This window comes from Limanda limanda, chromosome 7 (assembly GCF_963576545.1).
Source record: "Limanda limanda chromosome 7, fLimLim1.1, whole genome shotgun sequence".
Taxonomy (NCBI): domain Eukaryota; kingdom Metazoa; phylum Chordata; class Actinopteri; order Pleuronectiformes; family Pleuronectidae; genus Limanda; species Limanda limanda.
In genome coordinates this window covers 27718128-27736806 of record NC_083642.1, presented here as the reverse complement: position 1 = coordinate 27736806, position 18679 = coordinate 27718128, and the positions used below count along the sequence as shown (strand labels likewise).

The window sequence follows — 18679 nt, the reverse complement described above, 5'->3', positions numbered from 1 at the left end:
GTATCGGAGCTTGTTTGGAAGTGCACCCGAGACAATGGCGGAGACAAGCACGGAGCGGGTGACTTTAAACGCTGTCACCCACGGAGGTGATAGCGGGAGAGAAACGGAGCTGACGCAGAGCAAGAGCTGCAAAAACAATGAGAGGAACGACAGGGAGCAGACTGTGATGGTGGAGATGGAAGGTGAGGGAGAGGACACAGCAATGGAGCTGATGAGATGTGTGCGTGAGCTGTGCGGAGGGCTGCTGGCGTGCAGACAAATAACGGATAAAAAATATGAAATGACCATGAGCCATCCGAAGGGGAAAGATAGGCTCATGGAAGGATTTAAGATTGGGGAGACAAGGGTGCACGCCAGAGAACTAGTTAATGACGAGCTGGTTGTGTCATTCAGAAATGTGCCATTCTATATTGAGGACAGGGAGATACTGGGAAAGCTACAACTATGGGGAGACTCAGCAGTATCTCCTATTAAAAGGAGGATGTGGCCTGGTACAAATGTGGCTGATGGGACAAGGTTCCTGAAGGTGAAATTTAATAATCAAATACAATCACTGCCTTATTCCGCAAGATTTGACACAGCGCTGGGGGCTGAGTACTTCAGGGTGCTTCATGACAAACAAGTAAAAGTCTGCAGGTTGTGCATAAAACCAGGCCACATAATAAGAGCGTGCCCTGAATTTCACTGCAACAGATGTGGAGTGCAGGGTCATTATGCAAGGGAGTGCATGCAGGGGAGAAAGAGATGTGATTTGTGCCAGAACCTGATAAATGAATGCAGATTAGGGACGGGAATTGGCAGGGACCTCCCGATACGATACTATCACGATACTTAGGTGGCGATACGATATGTATTGCGATTTCTGTGGGTATTGCGATTCTGTAAGTATTGCGATTCAATATTACGATTTCCTGGGATTTCTTTTGGTTATTTTTTTTTTTTAAACACTGGACCATGGAAAAATGTTGAATCATTCCTTCAAATACAACACAGTCAAATTCACTTAATGTATAATATTAACATTGACTTAATGCCTGCCGGGAAGCCAATAGAGAAAATAAATAAAAAATTGCCCTATTATTGTATAGCCCAGACATGGGCAAAGTACGGCCCGTTGGGCTTTTTAATCCGGCCCGCCGAACTTGTCCAAATATTAAAAAAAAAAAAAAAAAAATTAATAAAAAAAAAAATTGAATTTTTTTTATTTTTTTTTAAACTAACAATTTAGTAGCACTTAAATGGCATGTACTCATAGCACTTTGTAGTTTTGCTTTATTTTTTAAGAAATCATACTTTCTTGATTCTTGTTGTTCTGGGTTTGAACCCTCGGGGTTGATGCACTTATTGTAAGTCGCTTTGGATAAAGTGTGGTGTATAGGGCTTGAAAAGGCACATGATCTCCCTTCACTTTTTCCCTTTGCCCTGTGAGCCCTTCTGTAAAATGAGAGGATCAAGGAAACGAAGAGTGGACAATGAGTGCCGAGTGTTTAACACGGAGTTGACAACAAAATACTTTTTCACTGAAGTCCAATCGAAGGCTGTATGCCTGATATGTCGAGAAACTGTCGCAGTTTTCATGGAGTACAACATCAGCCGTCACTTTGCTACGAAGCATGCTAACTACGCTAGCAAGCAGTCAACGCAAGAACGGGTGGCTGCGGCTCAGAGGTTGGCGACTAATTTACAGACTCAGCAACATTTTTTTTCACAGACAAACTGCGATTAAAGAGTCATCTACCAAGGCATGTTTTTTGGGGGGCATTCGAAATAGCAAAGGCTAGCAAGCCTTTCTCTGAAGGCGAGTTTTTGTTAAATGGCCTTGCAAATAAGTGCTCTGCTACTTGGTAAAGGCCAAATCCTTTCATGTAATGATTTTTCCATGTCATTTATATTAGTTCACAAAAACACTCAATCCATCTGTTCCTGGCCCGGCCCCTCTGTCAAATTTTAGAACCCATTGTGGCCCGCGAGTCAAAATGTTTGCCCACCCCTGGTATAGCCCCTGTCAACTGCACACAAACTGACAGATTAAGAAATGTATGCCACTTAGGCTACTTTTAAACAATAAATAAAAGATAAATTAAATAGAATGAATAAAAGTTTACTTAAAATATAAACTTTGAAATAAACAAAAAGTAGGCTATTGTTGATTGCATGTAGCCGATGCAAAGCTAGTGCTTGGGTATGTTTAGATTCTTGTGCAAAAACAAGAGCTGGTCAACATGCTCTGGGGTGATGTTGCTCCCCCAATATATCCCCCCCGGTATAAACCAATAAATATGTTTGTTTTTTTTTTTTTTAAATCGATTTGGGAGGAAGCATATCGATTTAAAATCGTCAGTCACAAGAATTGCGATTTGTAACTGAATCGATTTTTTCCCCCCATTCCTAATGCAGATGCAATACAAGTGAGGCAGAAGATGAAACAAGTGAGAGTGAACAAGAAAGTGAGAGTGGGAGCCGGGAGGAAGGAGACGCGGAGGACATGGAAAGTGTGGAGGAGGGAGACGGAAATGAAATGGAGGAGACGGTGAGGGAAGATGCAGGAAAGCAGGAAGGAGAGCAGAGGACGGAGGAGACGAAAGGAGGAAAGAAAGAGGGAGCGGAGCGGAAGGAGAGAACGAGAGGAAACGACGAGGAGGAGGACGGAGGAAGGAGGAGAGGAGTGCTGGAGCGAGATGTGATGACAGAAGGAAGGAGACACGGGGCGGAGAAGAAAGGTCCCAAAACGAAGGAGACGAGAAGGCCAGAGAAGGGGGCGACTGTCGAAAGGAAAGATGGAGAGAAGGAAGCAGGCCTGGGGAAAAGGCGAGGAGAGGATGACACTGAAGGGACGGACAATTTACCGAATGGAGCAAAGCCCAAAGAGACTGGAGAGGAGACCACCGCATCACAGACGGTAGGATCCGAAACAGACATGGATATAGAGGAAAAAATAAAACAAATGAAGAAAAGACAGAATACTCAGAGGCACATGAGGATAAATAAGAAAAGTAAAACTAAGGAAAAACAAAATGAAAATAACAATACTAATAATGTTAACAATAATTTCAATAAATGCTAGGGGGCTAAAGAACAAAAACAAAAGACATCAGATATATGGGGAGAGTAATTATGACATATGTTTACAGGAAACACACTGGAATGAGAGATGTATGAAAGAGGTGGAGGATGAATGGAGGGGAGATGTGTTTGCAAACAATGGACATGGGAATGCAAGAGGTGTAGCAATATTAACAAAAAAGGGAGTGATAGGGAATGTGAGAAGGTGTGAAGATGAGGGAGATGGGAGGGTTATAGGGATCAATTTTGAATACATGAATGAGGAAATGAAGCTGGTAAATGTGTATGTGCCGAATGAGGAGAAAGAAAGAAAGGTGATGTTTGAAAAGATGGGAATGATGTGTGATGAAAACTGTATGATCGTGGGGGACTTTAATGTGTGGTGTGGGAAATTGGATGTGTCAAGGAACATGCATTTTAAGAATGATACAACGAGAGAGGTGTTAGAAAAGATAAAGAGTATGAAAGGATTGAGTGACGTATGGAGAGAAAGAAATCCAGAGGGGAGAGAGTTTAAGAGTACAGCTGGTGAAACGGGAATTGAAACAGAGTAGGATAGATGTAGTATTGAGCACAAAGGGCATAGCGGAAAGGATTAAAGGTATAGAATATATAACCACAATGTATAGTGATCACAAGGTGTTAAAATTTACAATAGGGGGGGGAAACAAGGAGAAGAGGAGGGGGAGTGTGGTGTATGAATAGTCAGCTGCTTAAAGATGAAAAATATAAAAAAGAAGTGAGAGAATACATAATGTGGGAGATGAATGAGAGAATGTATGAGGAAGACACAGGGAGGTGGTGGGAAAGGCTGAAAGAGGGGATAAGAAACATGAGCAAAAAACACAGCAGGAACCGGGGAAAGAAAGAAAGAGAGAAATAACAAAGGCTAAAAGAGGAGTTAGATGAAGAGGGGAAGAAAGCAGGGGAAGGGGTTAATATTGACAGAGGGATATATAAGAAAGAAAGATGAACTTAAGGAAATAGAACAGGGAAAGTGTCAGGGAGCAATAATAAGAAGTAGAGCTAAATACGCTATAGAGGGAGAAAAATGTACAGGGTGTTTATTAGGGCTAGAGAAGACAAGGCAGGAGGAAAAGTATTTTGAGCAAGTGGAGGGAAAGGGGGGGGGATAACAGATCTTGTAGGGATAGTGGAAAGAGTAGAATCATTTTATAGAGAGTTATATAAGAAAGAAGAGGTAGATGAGAGTAGTAGGCAGGTTATAGACAAGAATGAAGCTAGACTGAGTGATGAGGATAGAGAGGTGTGCGAAGAAGAGATAAGTAAGGGAGAGATAGAGAAAGCAATAAAGGGGTTAGGCAGAAATAAAAGTCCAGGGATAGATGGAATAATAGGAGAATTTTATATAGAATTTAGAGAAGAATTAGTACCAGTGTTGGAGAGATTATATAGATGGATAGAAGAGAAGAGAGAAATGCCGCATAGTATGACAACAGGGTTAGTGAGCATAATATATAAAAAAGGGAGTAGGGACAAATTAGAAAATTACAGGCCACTCACAATGTTAAATGGGGATTATAAGGTATTAGCAAAGGTGTTAGCCAACAGAATGAAGGAAGTAATAGGGACGGTGGTGGGAAGCACACAAGCATATAGCATACCAGGAAGAGACATAGCGGACACAATAAGTAGTATTAGAGACACAATAACATACATGAAGGAGAACAATGGAGGGGCAGTAGTCAGTTTAAATCTTAACAAAGCATTTGACAGAGTAGATCACGGTTATTTGTATAAAGTGTTAGAGAAGATGGGATTTGGAGGAAGGTTGATAGGATGGGTTAGGCGAATGTATGAAAGAGCAGGCAGTAAGATTAAAGTCAATGGGATAGTCACAGGTGAATTCAGATTAGAAAGGTCAGTGAGGCAGGGATGTCCGCTATCGGCTCTGCTGTACTCCTTGTCAGCAGAGCCGTTAGCGGTACTCATACTGCAGAATAGGAGGATTAAGGGCATAGAACTACCGGGTGGACAGGTGAGCACACTATATCAATTTGCGGATGATACAACAGTGACAGTTAGGGACAAGGAAAGTGTAGTACAGGTATTAGAAAGTGTAGAACTGTATGGGAGGGCATCAGGAGCTAAAGTAAACATAGAAAAATCTGAAATAATGTATATAGGGGAAAGAGGAGGAGGGGCGGGAGTGAAGGGATTGGAGGAAAACAAAGGGTACATGAGGGTGCTGGGAGTGAACTTAGGGAGAGGAAGGGAGAGATAGGCAGTATGAAGTACTGACAAACAACATAAAGAAAACATTGGGGTATTGGAAGCAGAGAAAGTTGAAATTAAAAGGGAAGGTAATAGTGCTAAATGCACTAATAATGAGCAAGATGGTGTATGTGATGAATGTGATGGATGTGCCTGTGAAAGGAGCAATAGAGAAAATAAAGACAGCAATGCCTAAAGAATGGATGGAAAAGATTGAGAGAGAGAATGCGGTGAGGGGGGAAGATAAAATAGAGATGTATGGGTGAAGGAGAATGCAAGGTGAGACTGGCAAATGTGAAAACCAGAGTGAATTATAAATGTATGAGAGGAAAAGAGATAAGGAGACTGGCTGCAGAGAAAGTGTGGAACAAAGTTATGAATGGAATGGATGTGGAGAGCATATGGGAGAGTTTGAGGGTGAAATGGAATAGCATTGAATGCGAACACTTTGATTTAATGCTAAGGCACAACTGGATTTTTAATAATCTAATAATAAGCAAGTTTGACTGCAATGTTGAAAAGGAATTTGATGTATGTGGTGAGGGAGTGGAAACATGTATGCATGAGTTTGTTGAATGTAAAGAACTAAGGGGATACTCTGAAAAAATAAAGATGTTAATAAATAAATGCTGGAAAGGGGAATGGACAGTGAGAATGGAATGGAAGGAGCTGTGGCTGTTTGGTGTGAATAAAAGACAGAAAGGATGCAATGTAAACCTCATGAACTATGTGCTGAGCCATGCAAGGTATGCAGTTGAAATAAGAAGGAACACGGCTCACTACGAGAAAAGGAAATGTGATGTATGGACTGTTTTTAAAAACTTAACAGAAAGAGACGCGAGACAGATATGGGGCTATATTGGAGAAGAGGAGTTCAGAAAAGGATTTGTGGATGGAAGTACTTTTATTGAAATAATAAATGAAGATGTGAATGAGGTGAGAATGAATTTTGGTTAAAAGGGATGTTTCTTTTTATGATTTGATTTGGATTATATTAATTTATTTATTTGTGTGTTTTCTGTGAAGTAAATAATATGCATGTAAAAAGAACAGGCCTGGAAAAGGGCTGACATATCACAAAATGTGTTAAAATGTAATGTACATGTAATAAATGTAAATGCAAAATATTTTTAATAATAAAAAAAACAAACAAAAAACACGCCCGATCTCGTCCGATCTCGGAAGCTAAGCAGGGTCGGGCCCGGTTGGTACTTGGATGGGAGACCGCCTGGAAATACCAGGTGCTGTAACCTTTTTCGAATTTTCTTTGCAACCAGCAGAGGGAACTGTTGCTGCTGCTTTAAAGGACAAACATCTTGGAAAGAGCAGGAAAGACTTGCCATCAAATAAAACAAGGATATGGAACACACACACACATAACCACTGAAGGAAGAGAGTGAACATTCAAACGACTTTTGATACTCCAAAACACTACCTTATTCATGCACTAGTAGCCTAGCACTCTCAAAATGTCATATTTGGAGAGAAGGATGAAAGAGCAGGGAGTTTAGTCACCATCAAGGAACAAACACTACATGGAACCCTGACATTATTACTGATGGAAATGATTGATAATTGTCATGATTTGTTTCTTGCAATATTATGACAAAATTGCACCCTGAGCTTCTTTTTCTTAAACATAAAAAACAACAACCACAAAAAAATAAGTTTCAATGGCCACAAAATAAAAGGAAAGAGTTGATTATGGTGATGATTGTCTGTTTTGCCAGCAGAGTTTGGTGTTGCTCCTGCTTCAGAGGAGACACATTTTGGAAAGAGCAGGAAAGACTCACATCTGTAAAAAAGATATGCAACCCTGAGATCATCAGAGAAGGAAGAGAGTGAACATTCAAATGACATTTGATATTCGAAACGCTACTTTATTCATGTAATATTAACATATCACTCTCCAAATGTAATATTTGGAGAGAAAGATGAAAGAGTGGGGAGTTTTCTCACCATCAAGGAAGAAACAGTATATGAAACCCTGACATTATTACTGAAGGAAATTGTTAAAAATTATCATGATTTTTTTCTTGCAATAGTAAAATTCAAAAAATTGCACCTTGAGCTTCCTTTTCCTCAACACGATATTACAAAAAACAACCCAGTTTCAATGGTCACAAAGCAACCAAAGTATTGCTGATGGTGCTGGTTCACATGTATAAATAAGGTATTGTGGGTTGAGTCTTTCGCTTACGGCCATATCACCCTGAGCATGCCACGGAGAGGACGTCTTCATAGCGCGACCGTAGCACGTGCAACAGAGCACCACATGTGGCTCACTAAATACCTTTTTCCCCTGCTTTTTCTACATCGTATGTACACATCCAACCGGACACTAGAGTTGTGAGTATTTTGTTTATATTGCGTGTGCATAGCGGAAAGGATTAAAGGTATAGAATATATAACCACAATGTATAGTGATCACAAGTTGTTAAAATTTACAATAGGTGGGGAAACAAGGAGAAGAGGAGGGGGAGTGTGGTGTATGAATGGTCAGCTGCTTAAAGATGAAAAATATAAAAAAGAAGTGAGAGAATACATAATGTGGGAGATGAATGAGAGAATGTATGAGGAAGACACAGGGAGGTGGTGGGAAAGGCTGAAAGAGGGGATAAGGAACATGAGCAAAAAACACAGCATGAACCGGGGAAAGAAAGAAAGAGAGAAAGAACAAAGGCTAAAAGAGGAGTTAGATGAAGAGGGGAAGAAAGCAGGGGAAGGGGTTAATATTGACATAGAGGGATATATAAGAAAGAAAGATGAACTTAAGGAAATAAAACAGGGAAAGCGTCAGGGAGCAATAATAAGAAGTAGAGCTAAATATGCTATAGAGGGAGAAAAATGTACAGGGTATTTCTTAAGACTAGAGAAGATAAGGCAGGAGAAAAAGTATTTTGAGCAAGTGGAGGGAAAGGGGGGGGAAATAACAGATCTTGTAGGGATAGTGGAAAGAGTAGTAGAATTTTATAGATAGATAGATAGAATCCTTTAATAGTCCCACAGTGGGGAAATTTGAGGGTTTTACAGCAGCAGCGCAGGCACAGTGCAACAAGAGCAAAAGAAAGAGCAAAACAACATAGTCAGATAAGCAAAGAAATAGTAAGTAGTAGAACAACTGAACAATACAATTAAATAATTAAATAATTAAATTAAATAATTACATAAATTAAATTGCACATATTGTGTTGTGTGTCCAATGGGGTCACAGCTGGTTGTACAGTCTGACAGCAGCAGGAAGGAAGGACCTGTGATACCTCTCCCTCACACACCGGGGGTGAATCAGCCGGTGACTGAAGGAGCTGTTTAGAGCTGCCAGGGTGTCCCGCATGGGGTGGGAGGAGTTGTCCATCAGGGAGGATAGCTTAGCAACCATCCTCCTGTCTCCTACCACCTCCACCGTATCCAGTGGACACCCCAGCACACTGCTGGCCTTCCTGATGAGCTTGTTAAGTCTCTTCCTGTCGGCTGTCGAGATGCTGCTGCCCCAGCAGGCCACTCCAAAGAAGATGGCTGATGCCACCACCGAGTCGAAGAAGGTCCTCAGGAGTGCTCCCTGCACACCAAAAGACCTCAGACTCCTCAGCAGATAGAGTCTGCTCTGTCCCTTCTTGTAAATAGCCTGTGTGTGATCAGTCCAGTCCAGTTTATTGTTTAGGTGAACACCCAGGTACTTATATGATCTTACGATGTTAATGTCCGTTGTATAGAGAGTTATATAAGAAAGAAGAGGTAGATGAGGAGAGTAGCAGATAACTGACTTTGTAGGGATAGTGGAAAGAGTAGAAGATTTTTATAGAGAGTTGTATAAGAGGTAGATGCTGAGAGTAGTAGGCAAGTGATAGACAAGATGGAAGCTAAATTGAGTGATGAGGATAGAGAGCTGTGTGAAGGAGCGATCAGTAAGGGAGAGATAGAGAAAGCAATAAATGGCTTAGGCAGAAATAAAAGTCCAGGGATAGATTGAATAATAGGAGAATTTTATATAGAGTTTAGAGAAGAATTAGTACCAGTGTTGGAGAGATTATATAGATGGATAGAAGAGAAGGGAGAAATGCCGCATAGTATGACAACAGGGTTAGTGAGCATAATATATAAAAAAGGGAGTAGGGACAAATTAGAAAATTACAGGCCACTCACAATGTTAAATGGGGATTATAAGGTATTAGCAAAGGTGTTAGCCAACAGAATGAAGGAAGTAATAGGGACGGTGGTGGGAAGCACACAAGCATATAGCATACCAGGAAGAGACATAGTGGACACAATAAGTAGTATTAGAGACACAATAACATACATGAAGGAGAACAATGGAGGGGCAGTAGTCAGTTTAAATCTTAACAAAGCATTTGATAGAGTTGATCACAGTTATTTGTATAAAGTGTTAGAGAAGATGGCATTTGGAGGAAGGTTGATAGGATGGGTTAGGCGAATGTATGAAAGAGTAGGCAGTAAGATTAAAGTCAATGGGATAGTCACAGGTGAATTCAGATTAGAAAAGTCAGTGAGGCAGGGATGTCCGCTATCGGCTCTGCTGTACTCCTTGTCAGCAGAGCCGTTAGCGGTACTCATACTGCAGAATAGGAGGATTAAGGGCATAGAACTACCGGGTGGACAGGTGAGCACACTATATCAATTTGCGGATGATACAACAGTGACAGTTAGGGACAAGGAAAGTGTAGTACAGGTATTAGAAAGTGTAGAACTGTATGGGAGGGCATCAGGAGCTAAAGTAAACATAGAAAAATCTGAAATAATGTATATAGGGGAAAGAGGAGGAGGGGCGGGAGTGAAGGGATTGAAGGAAAACAAAGGGTACATTAGGGTTCTGGGAGTGAACTTAGGGATTGAGGGAGAGGAAGGGAGAGATAGGCAGTATGAAGTACTGATAAACAACATAAAGAAAACATTTGGGTATTGGAAGCAGAGAAAGTGGAAATTAAAAGGGAAGGTAATAGTGGTAAATGCTCTAATAATGAGCAAGATGGGGTATGTGATGAATGTGATGGATGTGCCTGTGAAAGTTTTGAAAGAAATAGAAAGAATCGTAAGCAATTTTTTGTGGGATGGGAAGGGAGTTAGGATAGCAAGGGAAGTTTTAGAAAATGAGTATGAGGACGGGGGACTGAAACTAGTCAATTTAGAGGGAAAAAAGAAAGCACTAAGGGTGAAAATGATGGTGAGATATTTAAAGGATAACAGAGATCATGTGTGGAAGGTATTTTTAAGAGAAGCAATAAATAAATGTGGAGGATGTGGAGAGAGCGGAGTGTTCATGGAACTAAAAAAAGGAATGATGGATGGGGTGACTGACATATACAAAGAGGTGATTGGAGCGTGGGGAGAGTTTGTGAGAGGAGTGAAGTATGAATGCAAGAATGTGAGGCAGGTATGGGAGCAACCAGTGTTTTTAAATCCAAAAATAATGGCAGAGGGAGAAACCATTTTCAATAGGGTGATATGGAGGGCAGGGATAAGAAAGGTAAGGTATATGGTGTATGAGTACATACCTGGCTTCATGAGAGCACAGGTCATTGTGGATGAAGTAAGAGGGAATGGGGATGAAATATGGCTGGGCACAGCAAAAGGAGTAATAGAGAAAATAAAGACAGCAATGCCCAAAGAATGGATGGAAATGATTGAGAAAGAGAACGTGGTGAGGGGGGAAGATAAAATAGAGATGTATGTGGGAGAAGGAGAATGCAAGGTGAGACTGGCAAATGTGAAAACCAGAGTGATTTATAAATGTATGAGAGGAAAAGAGATAAGGAGACTGGCTGCAGAGAAAGTGTGGAACAAAGTTATGAATGGAATGGATGTGGAGAGCATATGGGAGAGTTTGAGAGTGAAATGGAATAGCATTGAATGCGAACACTTTGATTCCATGCTAAGGCACAACCGGATTGTTAATAATCTAATAAGCAAGTTTGACTGCAACGTTGAAAAGGAATGTGATGTATGTGGTGAGGGAGTGGAAACATGTATGAATGAGTTTGTTGAATGTAAAGAACTAAGGGGATACTTTGAAAAAATGAAGATGTTAATAAATAAATGCTGGAAAGGGGAATGGACAGTGAGAATGGAATGGAAGAAGCTGTGGCTGTTTGGTGTGAATGAAAGACAGAAAGGATGCAATGTAAACCTCATGAACTATGTGCTGAGCCATGCAAGGTATGCAGTTAAAATAAGGAGGAACACGGCTCACTACGAGAAAAGGAAATGTGATGTATGGACTGTTTTTAAAAACTTAACAGAAAGAGACGTGAGACAGATATGGGGCTATATTGGAGAAGAGGAGTTCAGAGAAGGATTTGTGGATGGAAGTACTTTTATTGAAATAATAAATGGAGATGTGAATGAGGTGAGAATGAATTTTGGTTAAAAGGGATGTTTCTTTTTATGATTTGATTTTGATTTTACTAATTTATTGATTTGTGTGTTTTCTGTGAAGTAAATAATATGCATGTAAAAAGAACAGGCCTGGAAAAGGGTTGACATATCACAAAATGTGTTAAAATGTAATGTACATGTAATAAATGTAAATGCAAAATATTTTTGATAATAAAAAAAAAAAAAAAAAATACCACGCCGGGTCTCGTCCGATCTCGGAAGCTAAGCAGGGTCGGGCCTGGTTAGTACTTGGATGGGACACCGCCTGGGAATACCAGGTGCAGTAAGCTTTTTCGAATTTTCTTTGCAACCAGCAGAGGGAACGGTTGCTGCTGCTTTAAAGGAGAAACATCTTGGAAAGAGCAGGAAAGACTCACCATCAAAGAAAACAAGGATATGGAACACACACACATCACCACTGAAGGAAGAGAGTTAACTTTCAAACGACTTTTGATACTCCAAAACACTACCTTATTCATGCACTAGTAGCCTAGCACTCTCAAAATGTCATATTTGGAGAGAAGGATGAAAGAGCAGGGAGTTTAGTCACCATCAAGGAACAAACAGTATATGGAACCCTGACATTATTACTGATGGAAATGATTGATAATTGTCATGATTTGATGATGATGGTGGTGGTTCACGTGTATAAATAAGGTATTGTGGGTTGAGTCTTTCGCTTACGGCCATACCACCCTGAGCACGCCCGATCTCGTCCGATCTCGGAAGTTAAGCAGAGTCGGGCCTGGTTAGTACTTGGATGGGAGACCGCCTGGGAATACCAGGTGCTGTAAGCTTTTTCGAATTTTCTTTGCAACCAGCAGACCAATAAATAAATGTAGAGATAAATACAGAAATAAATAAATAAATAAAAAAGGAAATAAATTAATTAACACAGAACTAAATAAATATGTTAATAACAGAAATGTCTAAACAAATGTCTTAAATATATTTCCACATTTATTTATTTTTTGACTGCCCTCATTTCAGTCTGGTATGCTAATGAGAAAGGCGGGCCTAACCGCAGTCTCATGCAGGATTGGTCACAGGAGTGTGATGATCCAGTTCTAGTACTTCTGCCTTTCAATGCTGACTGGTGTCCAGCAGCTGTTTGATATCAGCCCACTTAAACAGTTACATTTTAGGCAGGCATTCTATCCACCAGTGGTTTATAAATGTCGTCTTTTTTACGAGGCATCGCAAATGGTTTAAGGTCATTAGCAAACGGTGTAGAGAACCATGCACCCACGGACTATATTCAGTTTCGTCTGGATGGATTGGTGAACGATTTAGTAGAGATGAGCCGGATACTCGGCTGAAACGAGTATCCGGTACGGATAAAGCACTTTTGCCGATTACGAGTATAATACGAGTAATCGGAGTCATTATCTGTGCTCGGACTGAATGAAAATCCTCACACAGCGTCACAGCGCTCCTCCCGTCACACACGGCTCTGCTCACTCACTCACAGAACAGCTCTCTGTCTCTAAGTCACTCAGGTTCACTGCGCATCGGGACTGTTCCATAGGCTCAGTCAAGGAAGCAGAAATGATTCGTTCATTTCCCGACTGGGTCTTCGGGTACGAGTCTTTTGAAAAATTTTCATGAGACCTGCAATGGAGATGCGAGGGACGTTCACTATCTCCCGGAGAAATTAACACTCTGTGTTTTTAGGATAGAAAGACGTGAATTTTATTTGTTCACAAGTCATAATGACTGGTTTTGTTATTTTCACCCTACATTTACACTTACTTTACAGTAAAGTAAACCTCTATTAAATACAGTACAACATGACAGTTTGTATGGTTTGAAATTGTCATCTATTATCACACTGGCATTTAATTATCACGGCAAACAATGACACTGCACTAAACTTTAAGTGTTAATATAAAGTGAAAATAACAAAACCAGTCTGTATGACTTGTGAACGAATATAATTCACGTCTTTCTAAAAACACACACACGTCCCTCGCAACACACACACACACACACACACACACACACACACACACACACACACACACACACACACACACACACACACACACACACACACACACACACACACACACACACACACACACACACACACACACACACACACACACACACACACACACACACACACACACACACACACACACACAGGAAATAAAAAAAATAAAAATAAAAAAATCATAAAAAAATTTCAAAGTTAATAAAGAAAGTTATGTTGAACCAGCCCACTTCCGGGTTAAATCACACCCACTTCCGGGTTAGGCCCTACTCCGAGTACGGATACGGATACGGATAATTCATATGGTTAACAGATACAGATACAGATAATGCTGTACTACTCGCTCATCTCTACGATTTAGCTCATCTCAACGCTGAAATGGATATAGAAGTCCACCCAGAAGTGTTGGCCAGTCTTCAAGAAGTTGCCCGCCAACTATGCATCCTCTCAGAGACAGAAGACGCACCCTTTGGACGCCCGTCATTCTTTTTGCCCCCCGATATGATCGAAGCTCACCTCCATTTAGGGCACACTGCTGGGGACACAGCACACCTGTTCAGTGTGAGCGAGAGAACCATTCGTCGGAGGATGGCACAGTATGGGATAAGGTAATTGTACTGTGTTTAGTATTAACCTAATTGTTACATCGTATATGATACCCCTACAATATCCGGTGCGGAAGGCGGCCCGCGGACCGGACACGGCGTTCGGCGGTGGCGAATCTGGACTCGTGTCGGGCCCTTTCCGCAGCTCACCTCAGCTAAGCTCCGTTCGCGTCAAAGTGAAGAAATTCAATGAAGCGCGTGTAAGCGGGTGTAACTATTGGCACTTAAAACAGGTCAATCTATTTTAGACAGGGTAAAAAGGTGCCGTTTTAAATTATCCTTTTGGTTTTTTGACCAAAATATGTTGAAGACATTTCATTAAGATCAACTTGTGGTAAAATGGGCATAATATGTCTCTGTTAAATAAAGTTAAGTTAAATCAAAGATTGTTTCATAAATCTGATTGAATTAGTGCTTATTAAAACATAAGTGTTACGCCCCTGGTCTAGGGGAACACAGAGACATGACATGTGGTGCTCTCCCCATTCTTCCCACTCCCAAGCAGGCCAGTGTCACAAAGTATTTTCGTTTAGTGGTAGCTTTTATTTCCACTTCAAAGGGAGAAAGGCCAACACAACAAAAAAAACAATCTAATTCCCTACTTTCCTGCTACAAAACAAAACTGTTACCAAAAAGACAAAAGCTTATCTTACTCCTAACTCAGGAAAACACAGGAGAAAACAAGGGTAAAAGAAAAGGCTTCTCCCTCCTACAGGGCTACCACCCACACTCAAAGACTTACATATATACACAACAAAACAATACTGCATACAGACACTGGTCCTGGTTGGATGTGGGAGATTCGGTGGAGAGAGGGAGAGTGCAGTCAGTCATCTCCTCAAGTAGGATCCTCTCCTCACTCTGGCCAATCCCGGAGCAGCAATCAGCAGGTCCCACCTGCTATCAATCAGGCCACACACACACACACACACTCAAAGAAGGCTGCTCACATTCTCGGAGGAGGAACAAAACAGTGTCACACATACACACAGGGTTGTAACATAAGAGTGATAAAGGTCTGAAATAATTTAAAATAGTGCTTTTAAATAATGATTTAATTATTTTCCTGGCACAAAAGGGTGAATGTCTATCGTCTATCGTCTAGATCAGAGGTCTTCAACGTTTTTCAGGCCAAGGACCCCCAAACAGGTGGAGAGATGGAGCAGGGACCCCCTACTATATATATTGCATAAAATTGTGTTTTATATTAAACTGGACCTAGTGCCATGTTCAACATAACTACCCTGATATTGTACATTCAATACTAAGCTATTCAAATATTACACGGGTTCATATATTCATGTTTTTAATTTAAACATGTGCAAGGTATAGGGTGGCCATGCCACTGCCATTTATAAACAGGGACTGGTGGAGGGCTGCAGTGATAGTTGACTTTGTGGAACTTTCTCCAATCTCCCTACTGCATCTCTGGAGCTCAGCCACAGTGATCTTTGGGTTCTTCTTTACCTCACTCACCAAGGCTCTTCTCCCACGATTGCTCAGTTTGGCTGGACGGCCAGGTCTAGGAAGAGTTCTGGTAGTCCCAAACTTCTTCCATTTAAAGATTATGGAGGCCACTGTGCTCTTAGGAACCTTGAGTGCTGCAGAAATTATTTTGTAACCTTGGCCAGATCTGTGCCTTGCCACAATTCTGTCTCTGAGCTCTTGGGGCAGTTCCTTCGACCTCATGATTCTCATTTGCTCTGACATGCACTGTGAGCTGTATGGTCTTATATAGACAGGTGTGTGCCTTCCCTAATCGAGTCCAATCAGTTTAATTAAACACAGCTGGACTCCAATGAAGGTGTAGAACCATCTCAAGGAGGATCAGAAGAAATGGACAGAATGTGAGTTAAATATTAGTGTCACAGCAAAAGGTCTGAATATTTATGACCATGTGATATTTCAGTTTTTCTTTTTTAATAAAGTTGCAAAAATTTCTACATTTCTGTTTTTTTCTGTCAAGATGGGGTGCTGAGTGTACATTAATGAGAAATAAAATGAACATTTTCGATTTTTGCAAATTGCTGCAATGAAACAAAGAGTGAAATATTTATAGGGGTCTGAATACTTCCCGTACCCACTGTACATCTTGCATACAACACTGAGCTATTAAAGTAATTCACAGATTCATGTTTTTATTTTAAACATACATGTATAAGAGACAGTGAATCCTCATCTGTGGATGGCACACATACTCCCACATTAGTGAGATGTCGGACCCTGATGGGTAGCACACAACTTATCTAATCTTGGATGGATGGAGGTTGTCCGGCAGAGGGTCAAATCAGCCTCACAATATGTTGGATGCATGTTAATGTGTATTGAAAGACAATTAAATTTGTGAAAAAAAAAAAAAATTATAAAAAATTAAAAAAATTGTCTAATCAACCAAAGATTTCGCGGACCCCCTGCAGTACCTCCGCGGACCCCCTAGGGGCCGCGGACCCCCTGTTGAAGACCTCTGGTCTAGATAGTTGTTTTAAACATCGGTATCGGCCAAGAATTTCCATATCGGTACATCCCTATTTATCATTTATTCTCTGAAGAATATATATATATACATATATAGTTTTTGATGAATGAAGTAGTGTCCCAATCGCTAAAATGCTGAGAGACTGAATTGATTTCTTCCTTGCGATTAGCAACTTTATGTTTCAGCGTTAGTTCATACACATGGTTGCCATGAATTAGCCTCTTCAGTTCGTCAGATAATGTCAAACTATTTCTGGAGTGAAACATAAAAAAGGCAGATGTGACACCTATTAAGCAAACTGGAAATAGTTTGACACTTATAAACTCATACAATGGGAAATATCCTTAGACAGTATGTTGACGTTTGTGGTCTCTTTTGACTTTTTTCTTGTTCTTTTGGATGATCAGAGTCCATGAATTATTAACTCCATTGGAGGACAACAATCTGGATGCAACTGTGACCCAAATTCTGCAGCATCATCCCAACTCTGGGTACAAAATGATGGTTTGGCACCTGAATGCACAAGGCATACACATACAAAGTAAGTGTTGGTAGTCATTACCCATTTATGTGTCCTGGGATTTTTCACCAATAAATTTTGATTTGGTCTACTTGCTGATTTTTTTCAAAATGTTGAATAGAAGCTGCTTTTCAGACTGCTATTCCAGACTTGATGATGTTACTGCCAGATTCAGGAATGGTTAACGTTTTTTGAGTACACCTTATCTGTGCTTTGTCCTATATATAGGACAACGTGTTCAGGAATCCATGAGGCGCGTGGATCCTAATGGAGTTTTGGTGCGCACACTTCAACTGAACCCACGAAGGCGCAGGAAGTACTTTGTACCAGCACCGAACAGTTTATGGCATATCGACGGAAATCACAAACTGATAAGGTACCTTAAAAACATGAATACTTCTGTAGTATTGCTAAATTTTACTTGATAAACATCTTCTTCACTATAGATTTTATTACTGTAAGATACTTACTCCCCAGTATACTGTTTATCCAGAGCAGTTACAAAATATTGGTCCATCTACAGTTTTAAATGAACAATCCGCATCATTGCAATTCAAACTTCGATTTATTCATGGTGGATGAAATGCATAATTTGTTCCATCAAAATTCTTGTATACAGTTTTTTACCTGGCTTATATTACTTGCATAGAAAATAACAGTTATGCTGTATATCTACAAGTGATTAGACAGACAAACAGTGATACACTTTATGTATTTGGCACAGTATTTATTGGATTTTATTACAATTGAGCCTGACTTTTATGTACTGAAAAAGGGTTGTATGGATGTCAACATCCCAAATTTGAAGCTTGTAGTCAGCCCTTTAACATCAACATAGTACAGTGCCAATAAAAAATCTCAGTGACCAAATACTTTGTGACTGCATTGTGTAGAACTGTAGTAAGATAATATCACATGGTTAAAATCTCTACAACCCACAGCTGGTATCAAAAATTCTCACTAGGGCTTTGTATAAATCCACTGGCTGTTTAGATATGTATGTGTGTGTGTTTGTTTTGGTGTGTTGCAATGTAAATCATTTTGTGAACTTTAATTAAATATATAGAAGTGGTTACCTGATACTATGTCAGGATTTCTATTCATGTTTTTAGTCCTATGCAGGGAACAGGTTTATATATGTTTAAAGAATTTTGATACTTTAGCTCTGTTCAAATATTAAATATGCCTTTTGGCATAGAGGTAGTTTTAGTGATCTTTATCTGTGCTCATACATATGTATTTCAGGTGGCGTTTCGTTGTGCATGGTGTTATTGACGGCTTTAGTCGTTTAATCGTGTACTTGAGTTCAGCCACCAACAATCGGGCAGCAACAGTCTTAAGTAGCTTCTTGGAGGCTGTTGATGTCTACGGCTTGCCATCACGTGTCAGGTCAG

At 40.3% G+C, this 18679-nt stretch overlaps 1 non-coding gene across 1 annotated transcript; it reads left to right on the top strand.

Annotated features, from left to right (window-relative positions):
* The first annotated feature begins 12366 nt into the window (after positions 1–12366).
* On the top strand, positions 12367–12485 carry LOC133006714 (5S ribosomal RNA). The gene has a single exon (XR_009679229.1). It is a non-coding gene; the product is annotated as a 5S ribosomal RNA (ribosomal RNA).
* The last annotated feature ends 6194 nt before the right edge of the window (positions 12486–18679 follow it).